This window comes from Meriones unguiculatus, chromosome 3 (assembly GCF_030254825.1).
Source record: "Meriones unguiculatus strain TT.TT164.6M chromosome 3, Bangor_MerUng_6.1, whole genome shotgun sequence".
NCBI classification, from domain to species: Eukaryota; Metazoa; Chordata; class Mammalia; order Rodentia; family Muridae; genus Meriones; species Meriones unguiculatus.
In genome coordinates this window covers 45,465,425-45,481,379 of record NC_083351.1, presented here as the reverse complement: position 1 = coordinate 45,481,379, position 15,955 = coordinate 45,465,425, and positions in this window count along the sequence as shown.

Sequence of the window (15,955 nt, the reverse complement as noted above, 5' to 3'; positions counted from 1 at the left end):
ATGTGCACAGGCCAGGGGAAGGTATCGGATTCCCTTGGAGATGTGGTCACAGGCTACTGGGAACTACTTACTGTGGGTATTGGGAACCAGACATAGGTTCTCTGCAAAGAGCAGCATGCACTCTTAACTGCTCAGTTAGCTCTCTAGTCCCAAAGTGCCATTTTGTGAATCGGTGACCACAAGCAAACAGATGGTTGATCTGTGTGTGTAAATGTATTCCTATAGCCTGATAATAAAACTGAAAAACTTAAAATACTTTATGGGTATAAATCAAATCTTGACTATAAAAGGCTTTATTTCATTAAATAGTAAAGATTTTATCCATTCAAGGGACTTCTTATTCTATGCATACAGAAAGAGTGTAAATGAAGCTTGTAAACCCAGGGTTACCCTGGAATCCCAGCTTTTGATTTCATAAAGTAAGAAAGCATCATATTCCTCCTCATGACTTCCTTATAAAATAAGGAATTTTTCATTTTCTGAAAAGCACATGACAGGCATTCCATCTGCCATCAGCAGCTGCCTATTGCTTCCCATACCAAAGCATTAAATATGATCATATTAAGGGTTCCTCTAGAGTTGAGCTCTAATGCAATGGCAAGTTGAGGCAAATGGATATTAGCATGTGAAGGCCATGTACATATCTCATCTAAACTCTAGCCCACGGCTTCACGTCACCAGCCAGAAATCAAATCTAATAGCGGTATTTATACCACAGAAACTGACAAACACAATATCCATGACTTGGAAAAAAATTAATCTTGGGAACTAGTTTGCCTGCATACCTTCTGTTACGTAAGACTTGCCTAATGGTTGGAGACTTAACATTTGTAGCTCTCTCCTGTTTTCACAAAGGCACCAGTGTTTGTAAAATGCTTCTGCATGAGGTAATCATGTGCTGTACTATTGAGGTACATGCCCTTTGCTCAATTCGTTTTTAAAGCTCTCTCTCTCTCTCTCTCTCTCTCTCTCTCTCTCTCTCTCTCTGTCTTTGTGTGTGTGCATGTGTTCCCGTGTCTCTTTCTCTGTGTGTGTGTCCATCCCTGTGTCTGTCTCTGTGCGTAAAAGTATGTATAGGGGTGTGCGCTCCTCCTCTTCCTCTTCTACTCTCCGTCTATTCCTTTGAGGCAATGTCTCTCTCAGAACTCGAGGCTTGCGTTTTTTGGTCTAGGCTGGAAGCCAGCAAGCTTCTGCTTGATCTTCTTGCCTGCCCCGCCTTGGAGCTGGACTTACAATCGGTCCAGGATGCTCAGCATACAAGCTATGGGATCGAAACCCGAGTCCTCGTTATTGAACACCAGGTGCTTCTAAATGCTGGGCCATCTTCCCAGCTGCCCTCAGCCACTTGTTAAGCTTCAGTTTGGGTTCTTTTGCTTGATACTACTCCTGAGACATACAGATGTTACTCAACGCCTTTGACATTTTAAAGTTTGCTTCGGTGTCCCAAACCTCTCGATCCTAAGTAATGTCTATGTATCCTTTAGCTCACAGCCAAGTTTCTACATTTTAAGAAAATATCCTCTGATTCACAGTTCAGCTTTTGTGTGAGAGTCAAAAGCTTTCCAGGCACTCTAAACACTCTTTCTTGTAAAGCAGATCACAGATTATATCATAAACTACCTACCTGTAACCCTTTAATCCCAAGCTACCTCCTTCATTAGGCGATGGCTACCATAGGATGTGAGGCTATTCGATTTGGGCTCCTTGAGTTTCCCAAGTAAGCAGTAGGTATTAGGCTTTAAATACATGTAAAATACAGTTCAAAGATTCAGAAAAATATATACAGAATAGTGTAATTGTGATGGTGAATCTTCATTGTCAACTTGAGTAGACTTAGGGTTACCTAGGAGACAGGCGTGTCTCTGGCTGTGCCTATGCCAGTGTTTGCAGAGAAAGTGCTAGAAGGAAGAGCGTCCTGAGTGTCGGTAGGAGCTCAGACACAGCATAAGGGAGAAGCGGCTAACACCAGAGAGGCGCTGGTGACAATGCCCTTCCCCTTTTTCCTAACCGCCATGGCATAAAGGGCTTGGCTATGTCACACCCTCCCCATCACAACGAAGCGAATCCTCTGAAAACAATCCTGAAGGAAATCTTCCTCCTGGAGCCGTTCTGTCAGGTCATGGTGATAAGTAAAATAACGAGCACGATAACCCTTGCCAACACCAGTACTGTGTCCTCACCTGATGCTTTTCTTAAACCAGCACTTAACCAGAATAATTGCAACACTTTTTTTTTTTTAATTTCGAGATTACATTTATTTTCTTGCTTTGCGTGTGTTAGGGGACAGCTTTGGGGAGTCAGTTCTCTCCTTCCACTATGTAGATTCCAAGAATCAGACTAAGACTGTCAAGTTTAGTGACAAGACACTTTACCCAGGAGGCTGTCTCACCACCCTCAAAAAAATTATTTTAAGAACAAAAATATTGACATGCCAACTAAAACATGTATGAATTCCTGTCAGTCCTACAGTTCTCCCTTCCTTACCAGAGACAACACTCATCATGAGGTATGGTGTTTCATCTCTGTGAGAATAAGCCATAATTTGCTGGGACAATCCACCTAAATGCATATCCGGAAATGATAATATTCAGCTTTGGAAACAGTATAAGTTGCTAGGTCATAGGCTCATGCTTTCTCTTTCTTTTCTTTTCTTTTCTTTTCTTTTCTTTTCTTTTCTTTTCTTTTCTTTTCTTTTCTTTCTTTCATGACTCATTTTTTTTCTTCCACTTTCAGTGCATGCATACCTGTGTGTGTGCGCGCTTGTGTTAGAGCCTCTAGAGCTGGGGTTAAAGACTGTTCAAGCTTCCATGTGGGCAAATAGAATTTGAACCTTGGTCCTCTGTAAGAGCGGCCAGTGCTCTTAATTTCTGAACTATCTTTCCAGTCCCTCAGCTAGATTTCTAATACAGGCCAGGATTGCCTGTCCAGAAAACAGCTACTTCCAGGAGGCTGGACCTTCCTACATCACTAACAGTGAAGACAATCCCACAATTCCCCAGAGACAAGCCCACAGACCAATCTGATCTGAGTCTCAATCGAGACTCCCTTTTAGGATGGACCTATGCTGTGTCAAGCTGACAGTAAGAACGTAGACCTTCATTAGTTATTTTCAAACTTCAATGTGCCCCCTAGTCCACCCTAAGACATGTCAGAAGAAAGCACTGGGCTTCACACTCAGAGACCTGTGAAACAGCGAGTCTCTGGCGGGGCTGAGGATTTCTATTTCTAGCATGTTCCTGAGTGACACCCACTCTGCTGCACTGAAGATTACAGGGCTCTAGGGCATAGAGTCAGTGAAGATCTCCGCCCTCAACTGTCTGTACTCTGTGTCCCATCACAACACAGCCTCTCCGTCAGGTTGTCTTAGATCTTGAAGTGTCTAATATTCAAGCTAATCTCAGGACTTTGACTACTTTATTTTATGCAAACCATAAAAGACTTAAAAAGAGAACACAAGACTACTGATTCACATTGCCTGCTGTACTGTTTATTTGTTTATCCGCCTGCCTCTGCCTCCCTGCATGCTGGGAATTTAGGCATGCATCACCAAGCCCCCTGTTCCTGTTGGAAATTTTGAACCAAGCAGTATATCACTCCACTAAACAGGCCATGTATGAAGTCTCATGGCTGTCTTTTGTTCTCTCTCAGCAGCTCCATTTTAAAACTTTATAGTTGGGCTGGAGAGATGGCTCAGTGGTTAAGAGCTCTGCCTGTTCTTCCAGAGGTCCTGAGTTTAATTCCCAGCAACCACATGGTGGCTCACAAGCATCTGTGATGTGATCTGGTGCCCTCTTTTGGTCCGCAGATGTGCATGCACATAGAGCATTCAAAATAAATAAAGAAAATCTTTAAAAATGATTTAAAAAACCTTTATAATTAGTTGACATAGGAGGCCCCAGCCCACAGTGGCAGCACTGTTTCCACTGGGCACACTGTTTTGGGCTGTAGAAGAAAGCATGAGTTTATGAGTGAGCCATTCACCCATAGTTCCTGCTGTGCTTTCTGAGTTGTGAAGGCGCTCTCTGGATGACAACAGCAAGCAGGCCTGCCTTTCTGGACCTGTTTTTATGTCCTGCCTTGACTTCCCACAGTGATGGACTGTGACCATCATGTATGTGCCTGGTGTCCACAGAAGTCAGAACGTATCAGACCCCCTGTAACTGACGTTCTAGACAGCTGTGGTCTGCTATGTGGGTGCTGGGAACTGAACCCAGGTCTCCTTCGAGAGCAGGAAGTGCTCTTATCCACTGAGCTATCTCCCAGCTCTTTGGCGGCAATGTTTTATTGCAGTAATGAAAATGGAACAAGAACATGGATTTTGCAACTTAAAGCTTTGCTAGTTTACTTACATGTAAAACAAGAATGGCCATTTAATTACGGCCCAGAGTCTTTGTGAGTTAGTTTAAGCATTACCTAACATTTTGGCCATTTACTCAGTACAGGCACTGTTCTTGGGAACCTCTCATGTCTTAGCTTATTTAGTGCTAAATCCTTAAGTGAATGTGACCAACAAAAAAATCAGAAAAATCCTTGGCACACAGTAAATGCCTACCAATTATTACTCTTACCTTTATGAGCTGGAGAGGTTAAATGATACGTTTGTATGTTTACTACTCAGCATACTTAATAAATATTCACTATTTGCATATAAAAGTGTTTGTCTAATAAACACCAAAGGTTCGTGTGAGTCTTTATGGGAAGTGGGGACTCAGGCAAAAATGTAACTTATAGGAGTATTCTTAACAGGGGAAAACATTACAGGAAAAAAATTATACAGAACATTCTTTCCTCCTCTGCTTTTTCATAAGCCAGAAAGCTAAGGGAGCCCTTTGAACTAATTGGGAGGGCCGCAAGGGTAATTAACCACCCTCTAATTAAGCTGATAATAGTTGCTCTCTATTGGCAGGATCAAAAGGCAAAGAAGCCCTGCCAATGAGGAATTTTGAAGACAAGCTGCTCCCAGTGGTGGGAGCTGAGGCGCTGGTACAAGGTAGCCAAGGGTCTGACACATCGATGAGAACGGCCCTGGGGTGCAGAGTGCTGCTTGTCAGGCAATGGCCCGTTCACATTGGGCGCTTGTCATTGTTTTATAACCTCACAGTGATTGGGGCCACCAGAAATAAAGACTCAGCAGTCGTCCTGCAGTTTCTTGTAAAGAGTCTCTGTCCCTTGGAAAGAGTTTTGCATGGGAGAACAGAGTCCCTCCTTACCTCTGAACAGGGAACCAAGTCTCCTGGTCTCCACCTGCTCCCCAGATATCCCCTAAATGCCACCGACTTCCCTCTTGTGGTATTTTGGAAGCAATGATGACCATCTTCTCACTCTGGGGTTTCTTTTCTTCATCTTAGCTTTCTCTTGGATGTCCCATAGAAATAATACGTAAGCCACATATGTGGTTTTTAATCTATCTGGTAGGCAACAAAAGGAGTAACAAGAAATGGGTGAAATTTCAATAACAAATTTTATTTAAGTAACATATCCATATATCAATGGAATATTTTATAGTCATTTTAGTATTATGTTAGTGATTATTTGAACTGATATATACATACATACATATTTATACATACACATGCATATACTATTTATTATATACATTTATATACACAGCAGTTCAAATGATATACATGTGCATATATATATATATATACACACACACACAGGATTTTCTCTGTGTAGCTTGACTGTCACGAAATTCACTTTATAGAGCAGACTGTCTTTGAACTCACAGAGATCCATCTGCCTCTGCCTCTCAAGTGCAGGAATTAAAGGCATATGGCACCACTGCCCGGCTGCTATGTATGTTTTTACTTTTACAGAATATTGTAGTTTGGACTAAACACATTTCAAGTGCCCAATGGCTGTGTGTGACTGGTGGTATCTGTACTGTATAGTGCTGGACTGGAGGAGATGCACTTAAAGGCAATGCTTCATATGTCTTTTTATTTCCACAACTTTGTGAAACTTTTAGAACATAAACGTTGTTCCATAGATACTTGTAGTAAGCAGAATTTCAAGGTGTCTTCCAATATCTTTGTCGTGTGTGTGTGTGTGTGTGTGTGTGTGTGCGCGCGCGCACGTGTGAATGCAAGGGTACACTCACGATGGCGAATGTCAGTGGACAATCTTGGCCGTTGGTCCTAACCTTTCTTCTTGGTTGAGGCAAGGATTTTCTTGTTCACCATTGTGTCTTCCAGGTTGGCTTGCTTATGATCTTCTAGGGATTCTCCAGTCTTTATCTCCCATATCACCACAGGAGTGCTCCTGTTATAGATACTCATTACCATGTCTTTCTTTCCATGGATTCTAAGGATTCAAACTAAGGTACTTGTATGATATCTCTTCAGGCCTCTTTCTTTTTAAATTACGGACCAAAAGAGAGATTGTCTTGGGTGGACCCACTGTAATTGGGTGAAACAAGAGTTGTTTTTCTGCCTGGTGCTGGAAGAAAACCTTACATCTCGCCTAGAAGAAAGCTATGTAGTGACTGCTGTTAGTCTCTGGCAGAGTTTTAGGAGCTAGACCAAGTCTCTTGATAACATCTAGCAAGAAAACAGGGACCTTAGTCCAAACTGCAAATTCCAACAATAGTCATCTATTGTTACAAAGAATGAAAATCCCAATCGTTTGATTTTACCAGTGAAGATTCAGGAGCCAGATGCTGGGGTGAAAACTTGCTAGGTCAGAAAGGTAGAGAAGAAGGCACCCAGCTGAACTTCCTACTTAATTCATGTCCCAGAAGGAAAAAAACAAAAAAGCCAAAGGCCAGAGGCTTGCTAGTGTAGCTGACTGCCCAGGAGGAAAAAACTGAAAGCTAAAAGCCAAAGAGCCAAAGACCTAAAGAGCTAAAAGCCTACAACCTCCTTCTTCTTCTCCACTGTTTTAAATACCCTTCAACTCAAAGTCTCTGTTTTCTTTTAATCCCTATCAGCTGGTTTCTTGCTCCAACTCTTGACCCAGGGTTAACTTTATTAAATCCTTTGTTCAGAAAGCTCTTGGATTAAACATATGTGCTAGGGCTGAGCCACATCATCATCACCTGTTTACAATAAACAGAAAGTTCTTAGATTAAAGGTGTGTGTTAGGGCTGAGCTACAGCAAACAAAGGATACATTTTTTTTTTTACAGTTCATTATTGTGGGGTTTACAGTGGGATCAAATATCTTGCAATAACTATCCTGTAACAGGATATTGATTCCCTAAAGAAACACAGTACAACTTACACTTTGATTTTAGCCTTGTGAGACCTAGAGCTGAGAACCTAGCCAAGTAGCAGCCAGATTTCAGACCCGTGAGCTAAGACACAATTAATTAATTAACTTTACATCCCAATCATAGCCCTCTCCTTTCTTTCCTTCTGGTCCCACCCTCCTTCCCTCTTTCCCATATCCTTCTTCCCATTCCTCTCAGATAAGGCCCATCCACCAACCTATCCATCCTAGAAGATCAAGTTGTATCAGGACTGAGTACATCCTCTACAAGGCCCAGATTAGTTGGCTATGTTAGTCTTCTTGTGGAGCCCCTGTTCCCTCTGGGTCCTTCTATTCTTCTTCCCCAACTCTTCCACAAGGCTCCCTGTGCTCCACCCAATATTTGGCTGTGAGTCTCAGCATCTGTTTCAATCCACTGCTCGGTGGAACCTCTCTAAGGATAGCTATGGTAGTCTCCTGTCTGCAAGCACAGCAGAGTGTCATTAATAGTATTATGGGCTGGCTCTCTTCCATGATGTGGTCAGGCATTGGTTGGACATTCCCTCAATCTCTCTATCTTTATCCCTGAACATTTTATAGGCAGAGTAAACTTTGGGTCTAAATTTTGTGGATGGAGTGGTGCTCCCCTCCGTCTTCTAGGAGTTCTCTCTGATTAGAGGGTGGCCTTTTCAGTCTCCAGGTCCCCTGATAGTAGGGGTCTTTCCTAGAGTCACCCCCATATCCTCCCAGAAGCCTACTCTGTCATAGGCCTCCAGTCTGTCTCAGAGATGCCCCAAGCCATGGTTTCTCTTCTCTCTTCATGCCTTCTGTCCTTCTTCCTCCCTCCCCTGCTCTCCCCACATCACATCTCCACTATCATTTCTCTCAGCACTCCCTCTCCTATCCTGATCCTTCCCTTCGAGCATTTTATCTGTCTCTTCTCTTTCCCTTTCTCAGTGAGGTTCATGCATCCTTTGTTGGGTCCTCCTTGTTACTTAGCTTCTTTGGGTCTGTAAATTGTAGTATAAATATTCTCTACTATATGGATAATATCTGCTTATAAGTGAGTACTTACCATGTTTGTCTTTCTGAGTCTGGGTCACCTCACTCAGGATGATCTTTTCTAGTTCTATTCATTTGCCTGCAAATTTCAGGATTTTCTTGTTTTTTGATAGCTGAGTAGGATTCCATTGTGTAAATGTACCACAGTTTCTTTATCCATTCTTCAGTTGAGGGACATCTGGGTCATTTCCAGTTTCTAGCTATTACAAATAAAGCTACTATGAATATAGGTGAGCAAATGTCCTTTATGATTGAGCATCTTTGGGGTATAGGCCAAGGAGTGCTATAGCTGGGTCTTGAAGTACAGCTATTCCCAATTTTCTGAGAAACCTCTAGATTGATTTCCAAAGTGGTTGTACAAGATTGCACTCCCACCAGGAATGGAGGAGTGTTCCACAGAATGTTGTTTTAAGCCATGAAATTTGTGGTAACTTGTTACCCAGCAGTAAAAACCAGCACACCAAATACATGTTGCAATTGAGCAACCACCATTCAGCTGGTGGCAATACTGCCACACCTCTAGTGTTGTCCACGAGGGGTAACCCTAAACTTGGCAAAGTAGACTTGAAAGGCAAACCAGCAGCAGAGTGGCAATGTATTTACATGAGCTGTGGCTGTGCCAGGGTACCAGCCATCTAGTGTGTAGATCACTTTCTCTTTCCTAGTACTGTTTGCATCCCAAGGAAGGGCTAAATGGGGCCAGAAAAAGGTGTTAGAAATATGTTTGAGATCCTCAGCTCATGAAAGAATGGCTATTGCTTAAACAGAAGTAACTGTTAAAGATAATTATATATGCTGGTTAGTTCTCTTCTCTTCTCTTCTCTTCTCTTCTCTTCTCTTCTCTTCTCTTCTCTTCTCTTCTCTTCTCTTCTCTTCTCTTCTCTTCTCTTCTCTTCTCTCCTCCCTCCCTCCCTGCCTCCCTGCCTCCCTGCCTCCCTGCCTCCCTGCCTCCCTCCCTCCCTCCCTCCCTCCCTCCTTCCTTCCTTCCTTCCTTCCTTCCTTCCTTCCTTCCTTCCTTCCTTCCTTCCTTCCTTCCTTCCTTCCTTCCTTCCTTCCTTCCTTCCTTCCTTCCTGTTAACTTGACATAAGCTAGGTTCAGACAGGGAAAGAAACCTCAACAGAGAAAATGCCTCCATTGGATTGTCTGTAGGCAAGTCCTTAGGAGATTTTCTTGATTGCTAACGGATAGATGTGGGTGCCACCTCAGGTGGGTGGTCCTGGGTGGGATAACAAAGCAGGAGGAGCAAATCATAAGGAACAAGCCAGTAAGCATCATCCTGTCATGGTTTCTGCTTTAGTTCCTGGCTCTAGGTTTCTGCCTTGAGTTTCTGCACCAACTTCCCTTCACATGGACTACAATTTTAAGTAGAAATTAACCCTTTGCTCTCCAAGTTGTTTTTGGTGATAGTGTTCATCACAGTAATAGAAAGCAAACTAAGTCAGATAGTCACAGTGATTGGAGTAGTACCCATTTGCTGTGCATGTGCTCTGTGCCAGGAACACGCTCCCTTGCCTCACTTATTCCCCCTCACAACCCTGGGAGGGAGGTAGTATTATTATCTCCATTTTGCAGGTGCGGAACCTGAGTCTTTTGTTTGTTTTAAGTCTTTAAAACCAAGCAAGGAAGGTGATTAGGAAACAGAAGAGGTAGCTTGGCTGTAGATCTTTTTAGAATGGACTAGCTAGACTCAGATGAAGCTCTTTCTCTGAAATACCAGTGAGCTCCACTTCTTCTGTGAGAGTTTTCTTTATGCTTTATTTATTCATCTATCTATCTATCTATCTATCTATCTATCTATCTATCTATCTATCTATCTATCTATCGAGACAGGGTTTCTCTGTATACCCTTGGCTGTCCTGGAATTGCTTTGTAGACCAGGCTGGCCTCGAACTCACAGAGATCCTCCTGCCCCTGTCTACCAGAGTGCTGGGATTACAGGCATGTTCCAGCACAGCTGGCTAAATTTATGCCCTCTTTGTTATTATTTTAGAAATGATGCACACAACAGATGTTATATGAAAGAGGTTTATTGAATGGAGATGGAGGGAGAGAGAGAGACATGGTAGGGGAAGAAAGGGGGCACCTTGACAAAGGGGAGAGAGCAGGAGAGAGAAAGAGAGCAAGAGAGAGGGAGAGTGACAAAGTGGCAGGTTGGTCCTTTTATAGTACGTCTTCCAGGTGCATCTGCCACACACCTGGCAGGCGACACAGGATGACATCATAGGTTACTAGGCAACCCAGGAACAGGCTGCCTAAATGCTAACACTCTTTATGTCCTCTAACAAGACAGAAGTTTCCCAGGTGGTCACAACTACTGTGTCTCAGTCTTTCTACTTGCTGCTTGGCAATCATTGAGTCCTATGACCCCTGGTGACATATCTGACCCAGCTCTGAAAGGAACATCTCAAAAAAATGTTATGAGTTCAGGCTTGTTTCCACTTGGACTTCTCACTGGTTATTAAGGAATGTTGTGTTCTGAACATGACACAGCCGTTGTGGTCTTGACATCAAGGCAGCTGTGATTACCTGCATGAGGCTATCGCACAGCTAGGCACACTAACATCTCCTGCGGAAAGAAAGGTTCTCTGGAAAGAGTTGCACAGGCTTCTTGTACAGTGATGCATGCAGGGTTCACAAGGCAAAGCCCCTCCTGGGGATATGAAGCCTCTAACAATTGATGGGAGGGAGGCTTCATCTTTAGTGGTGTAGCTACCTATACGTTGCCTGTGCTCCTTAAGTAACCTTTGGTCCATGCTCCTGTAAGTAACAGAAATTAAACTCATGGACACACCAGGCTGGACTTGGGTGCAATAAATTCTTTTTGTCTCATTTTGGTTTTCTATCTGGTGGATTTGGCCTTGGCTTATGTCTCTCTAGGAAAAGTTAAAACCTTGTCCCTCAAGTTCAGCTTAGTGAAAAGCATCACCATTGTTCTCTGAAGACCAGTTCTTCTGGATACTTGAACTCTGCCATTTATTATCTTCACTGGCTGATCCTTAAACTGAAACACGAAGGTCAGTTTTGTCATTTTCCATCTTCTTTGCCTTCAGCCAATCAATTACATTGCTAACCAAATCTTTCCAGAATGTTTATTGAACCATTTCTTCTATTTTTTCTGACCCTGTGAAAACACTTTATTCCAGAAATCTTGACTTCCATCTCTATGGCACATCAAGTCTGTCACTGTTTCCCCATGTCCCTGGTTTCTCTACTTACCATCATTTCTATTTTCATAACTTGGGCACTCAACAATCTTTTATTCCATGCTGAGAGGCTGTATGGTGTGGGAACAGAGAAAGAAAGGAAAGTTAACAGGATTATTTCCCAGCTACCACTGAGGTCTTAAAACCTACAATGTTCAAAACTGTCACACCCCAGGGCAAAGAAGCATACGCATCTAAAGAAGGGAGGAAAAAAGCTCTGTAATTCTTACCTGTGTGTGTATTTCAGCTGTGAACTCTTTGTGTCTGCCTCTCTCATGGGAGAGCTTTATACAGAGATGGAAAGGCCTCTTGAAGCTTGGGGGACAGAGGGAGAGTCTGACTCATGCCCAGAGGTCAAGGTGCATGAGGTGCTGCTGAAGTGACAGGTAGGTGAGGACATTTGGCCTTTAGACAGACCAGAACTGCATTTCCCCTTCAAGAGTCAAATATAAAAACTCAGAGAAAATGTGTATGTCTGAGGTGTTAGAAAGAAAAACAAACAAACACACAAACAAAACCCTGGGCTGGAGAGATGGCTCAGCAGTTAAGGGCACTGACTGCTCTTCCAGAGGGTCCAGGTTCAATTTCCAGCATCCACATGGAAGTTCACAACTGTCTGTAACTCCAGTTCTAGGAGACCTGACACCCTCACACAGTCATACACACAGGTGAAACACTGATGCACACAAGATAAAAATAAATAAATTATTTTTAAAGAAAGAAAGAAAGAAAGAAAAAAACCCTCTTACCTGATTGATCTTCTGATAGGTGAAGGGTTAGTGGCAGAAGAAGTTGGAAGTATAGCTGAAGAGAGAAGCAGACGTGGATGATAAATGTCCTCTTCTGGTGATGTGCTGCTTGAACAAAGAAATTCCAGTGGGAGGAGCAATGCAGGAGAGAGTCTGAGGAGGCTGGAGGTGCTGGTGGAGAGAAGAGTCTCAGCCTGACACTCAGCAGAGCCACAGTTACAGGACTTTCCCTCCCTTACTCTCTGCCATTAGTCCCCTCACACACTAGCAGGTGAGTAGCAGAGGCATGGAACTGGGGTTAAGGAGAGTGTCTGGAATGGGAGGCTGAGGTGAGCGTCTCATCCCCAGGTGGAACTCCTTTAGTCTAAATGGCACACTCACTCTTTCAATGCAGTTTGAAGTTTAATCATGATAGTTCTAGGCATATTAATACATAAACTTAGGGTATAATTTGGGGATGAAGTAACTAAAGAATATTTTATAGTCTGAGATGATCCACTGTCTTGCCTGGAAGGAAGGAAAGGGCTAAATGAAGAAAAGAATTTAGATGGGTAGACCTCAGAGGGAGCACACCGGCTGGGACCTGGGTTCAACCCCCAGTTCATAAAAAACAAACCAAGCTGGGCATGGTGGCATATACCTTTAGTCCCAGCACTTGGGTGGCAGAGGCAGGTAGATCGTTGTGAGTTCAAGGCCAGCCTGGTCTACAAATGAGTCCAGGACAGCTAAGGCTACACAGAGAAACCCTATCTCAAACAACAAGCAAACAAACAAACACCCCTAAACCACCCCCCCAATAAAAAACAAGCAAATAACCCCCAAACTCAAAACAAAACAAAAAAAATGCAAAACAAAACAAAAAAGCAAAACAAAAATCAACAAACAAAATGCCCAACAACAAAAACTGAACGATGAGTTGGAGGCAAAGAATAAATTGCATCCTATTTGAGTCTAAGTAGTCTATGCTTCTGAGTAGGGGTCACTTTCAGTTAGGATCACTGAAAGCATAAACTGTCTTAATCGTTAGCTAGGTCTCAACTTTGCAGTCAGGGCAATGATAACTCCTTTCATTCAATAAGACACACGCTTCTCTTTTCTGAGAAGGTTTCTTGATCTTCACACTGTTCCTCACTTCCTCATGAACTCAACTCAGTCTTCACAGATCAAATCCAGCAAATGAGAAATGTGTGTCCTGTGGTACCAAACAGAGCTTAGACCTCAGAATAGTCATTGCTAGTTAACTATGTAGGTAGTGGATGGCTTCACTTACTGAAAATACTGTATTCTGGGGCTGGAGAGATGCATTAGGTCAAAAATACTTGCTACTTTTCCAGAGGCCCAGAGTTTGGCTCTCAGCAACCACAATGGGTGTTTTACAAAGGCCTGTAACTCCAGTTCCCGGGGATCTGACATGTTCTTTGGGCTTCCACCAGCACCAGGCATGCACATGGAGCACAGCAAACGTGCAGGAAAAACAACCCATACACATAAGATAAAGACAAACAGATCTTTAGAAAAGTAAAAAGAAAAATTAAAACAGTATATTCTTCTTGGCAGACAGACTTAGTATTTTCAGTTGTGCAAACTAATAGGTTTTAGTTCATCAGCTTGCTTTTAATATTGGTTTGATCATTATCTCATTTTCATAGGATGAGAAAATAAAATTATAGTTTGATTTGAATATGGCTTACTTATTCTATTCATATTAAGATCCACGAGCAAATCTAAAGTCAAATTTCAATTTATATATATTGCATTCCTGTAAACTATGTCCACAAGACAACCATTTCTATGGTAAGTATTTCACAATATTTGAAGTGGGGCCTTTCATGTCTTTGATGTTACCCTGAGAGAGCCTTTCTAGTCTCACTTCTCTTATTCTGTCTAATTACAGATTCATTTAAAAAACAGTCAGGAGCAAGTATACCCTGAGCGTCTAAAAATGTTACATTTAATGTATCTAATGAGTTTTTAATTCCACCATAACTAACAAAAATAATTGAAAAACAGAATTACTAATGGAGGGATGCTTCTCCATAAAAGTAATTTACATTATTATGAAAGGACCCTAAGTACATTACAGAAAATTTGAAAATTGCAGGAAAGCAGAAAGAATAAAATAAAAACCAGACATAATCACTCTGCCATTTCCGTCCCATTCTTCAGATTTCCTAGCCCTTTCTATTTTTCAAAGTTAGTTAAATAATGCGTGTGTTTTCACACATACTGCTGGCTTCCCACACAACATTATGGCCACCTTTTTCCCCTTGTTTTCTCATTAAAAATTGTCAACAATCTAGTTTGTATGACTGAATTGTATTCCATCATTCTATAATATTTTATGATTTGCTATATAATGTGTATTATCAAATATTACAAAGCATATTCTTGCTCTTATAATTTAGCTATATATATATATATTAGAGACAGGGTTTCTCTTGTGTAGCCTTGGCTGTCTTGGACTCGCTTTGTAGACTAGTTAGACTAGGCTGGTCTCGAACTCACAGAGATCTGCCTGCCTCTGCCTCCCCGAGTGCTGGGATTACCGGCATGCACCACTGCGCCTGGCTAATTTAGCAATTCTTAATATTATTACTATTGAAAATACAAAAATTGAGCTGGGCATAGTGGTGCATGCCTTTCATCCTAGCACTTGGAAGACAGAGGCAGTTAGACCTCTCTGAGTTGGAGGCCAGCCTGGTCTACCAAGCCTCTTTAGCAACTCCTGTCTTTCATTAATGTATATAAATGTTTGCCATTTCTGAACGAAGTACTTAATTATGGCCATGACATTCTCCTGCTACAGAGACCAGCAATGCCCGGGTGAGTGGCCACTCATCAGCTTGATTCCCAGAAGGGGACTAGAATGCCTAGTCAACGCTTTTTAAAAATAACAGTAAAAATTTTTTTTGAGACACTGTCTCACTACATAGCCCAGGGTGGCCTTGAATTTGTGACTTTCCTCCCCTGTATTGGGATTACAGATGCCTGTTACCATACAAGTCAATTTATTTCTCCCTCCCTCCCCAGCTTCATGGATACTTTTGTCAGTTTTATGCAGTGTTCTTTATTGTTTAACAAACACTTAAATGATCTTAGATGGGAAGAGGGAGGAAAAGGTTCTGGCAGATTCTCAAGAAAGTGTCAGGAAAGCAAATCGTAGAAAGACTTATTGTCCTACCCTCCTTTTCTGGGTGATTTATACTGCAAGAATATAATTTCCTATGTAGTTAAACTCTGGTTTTTCATACCAAAATGTTGAGATTTCAATCCTGTGGGCAGCATGCCTCAAGCACCCCTTCATAATTGGTCTGCCTGTGCGTCGGGATGATTCATCTTTCCATGGAGACCTGGGGACATCCTATAATGCTACTACATGTTCATGTGGGTCTTGGGATTGCTTGTCTCTTACCAAGAACACTTGGAGAGGAAGTGACCTTTAGAAACATTTCTACTGAGAAAATGACAACACTCATGCTCGGGAAGTCTGTCATATTTAACACTTGCTTGCACAAAGCTATTCATGATCCAAATAAAGTTAATACGTTCTGCTTCTTTTCCCACAAGAATGGAAAAATGATGAAAGCGAACTTAATTATATTTTTAAAAAGCAACACAATTGTATTAGGCAGTGCTCTCCAGAGGAGCCAGAGGAATACATACATATGAATATGTATTACTGAGAAGAGGGGTTTATTGGACTGACTTCCGTGTCAAGGTCTGGGTGGACTAACAATGGCCGTGTGCATG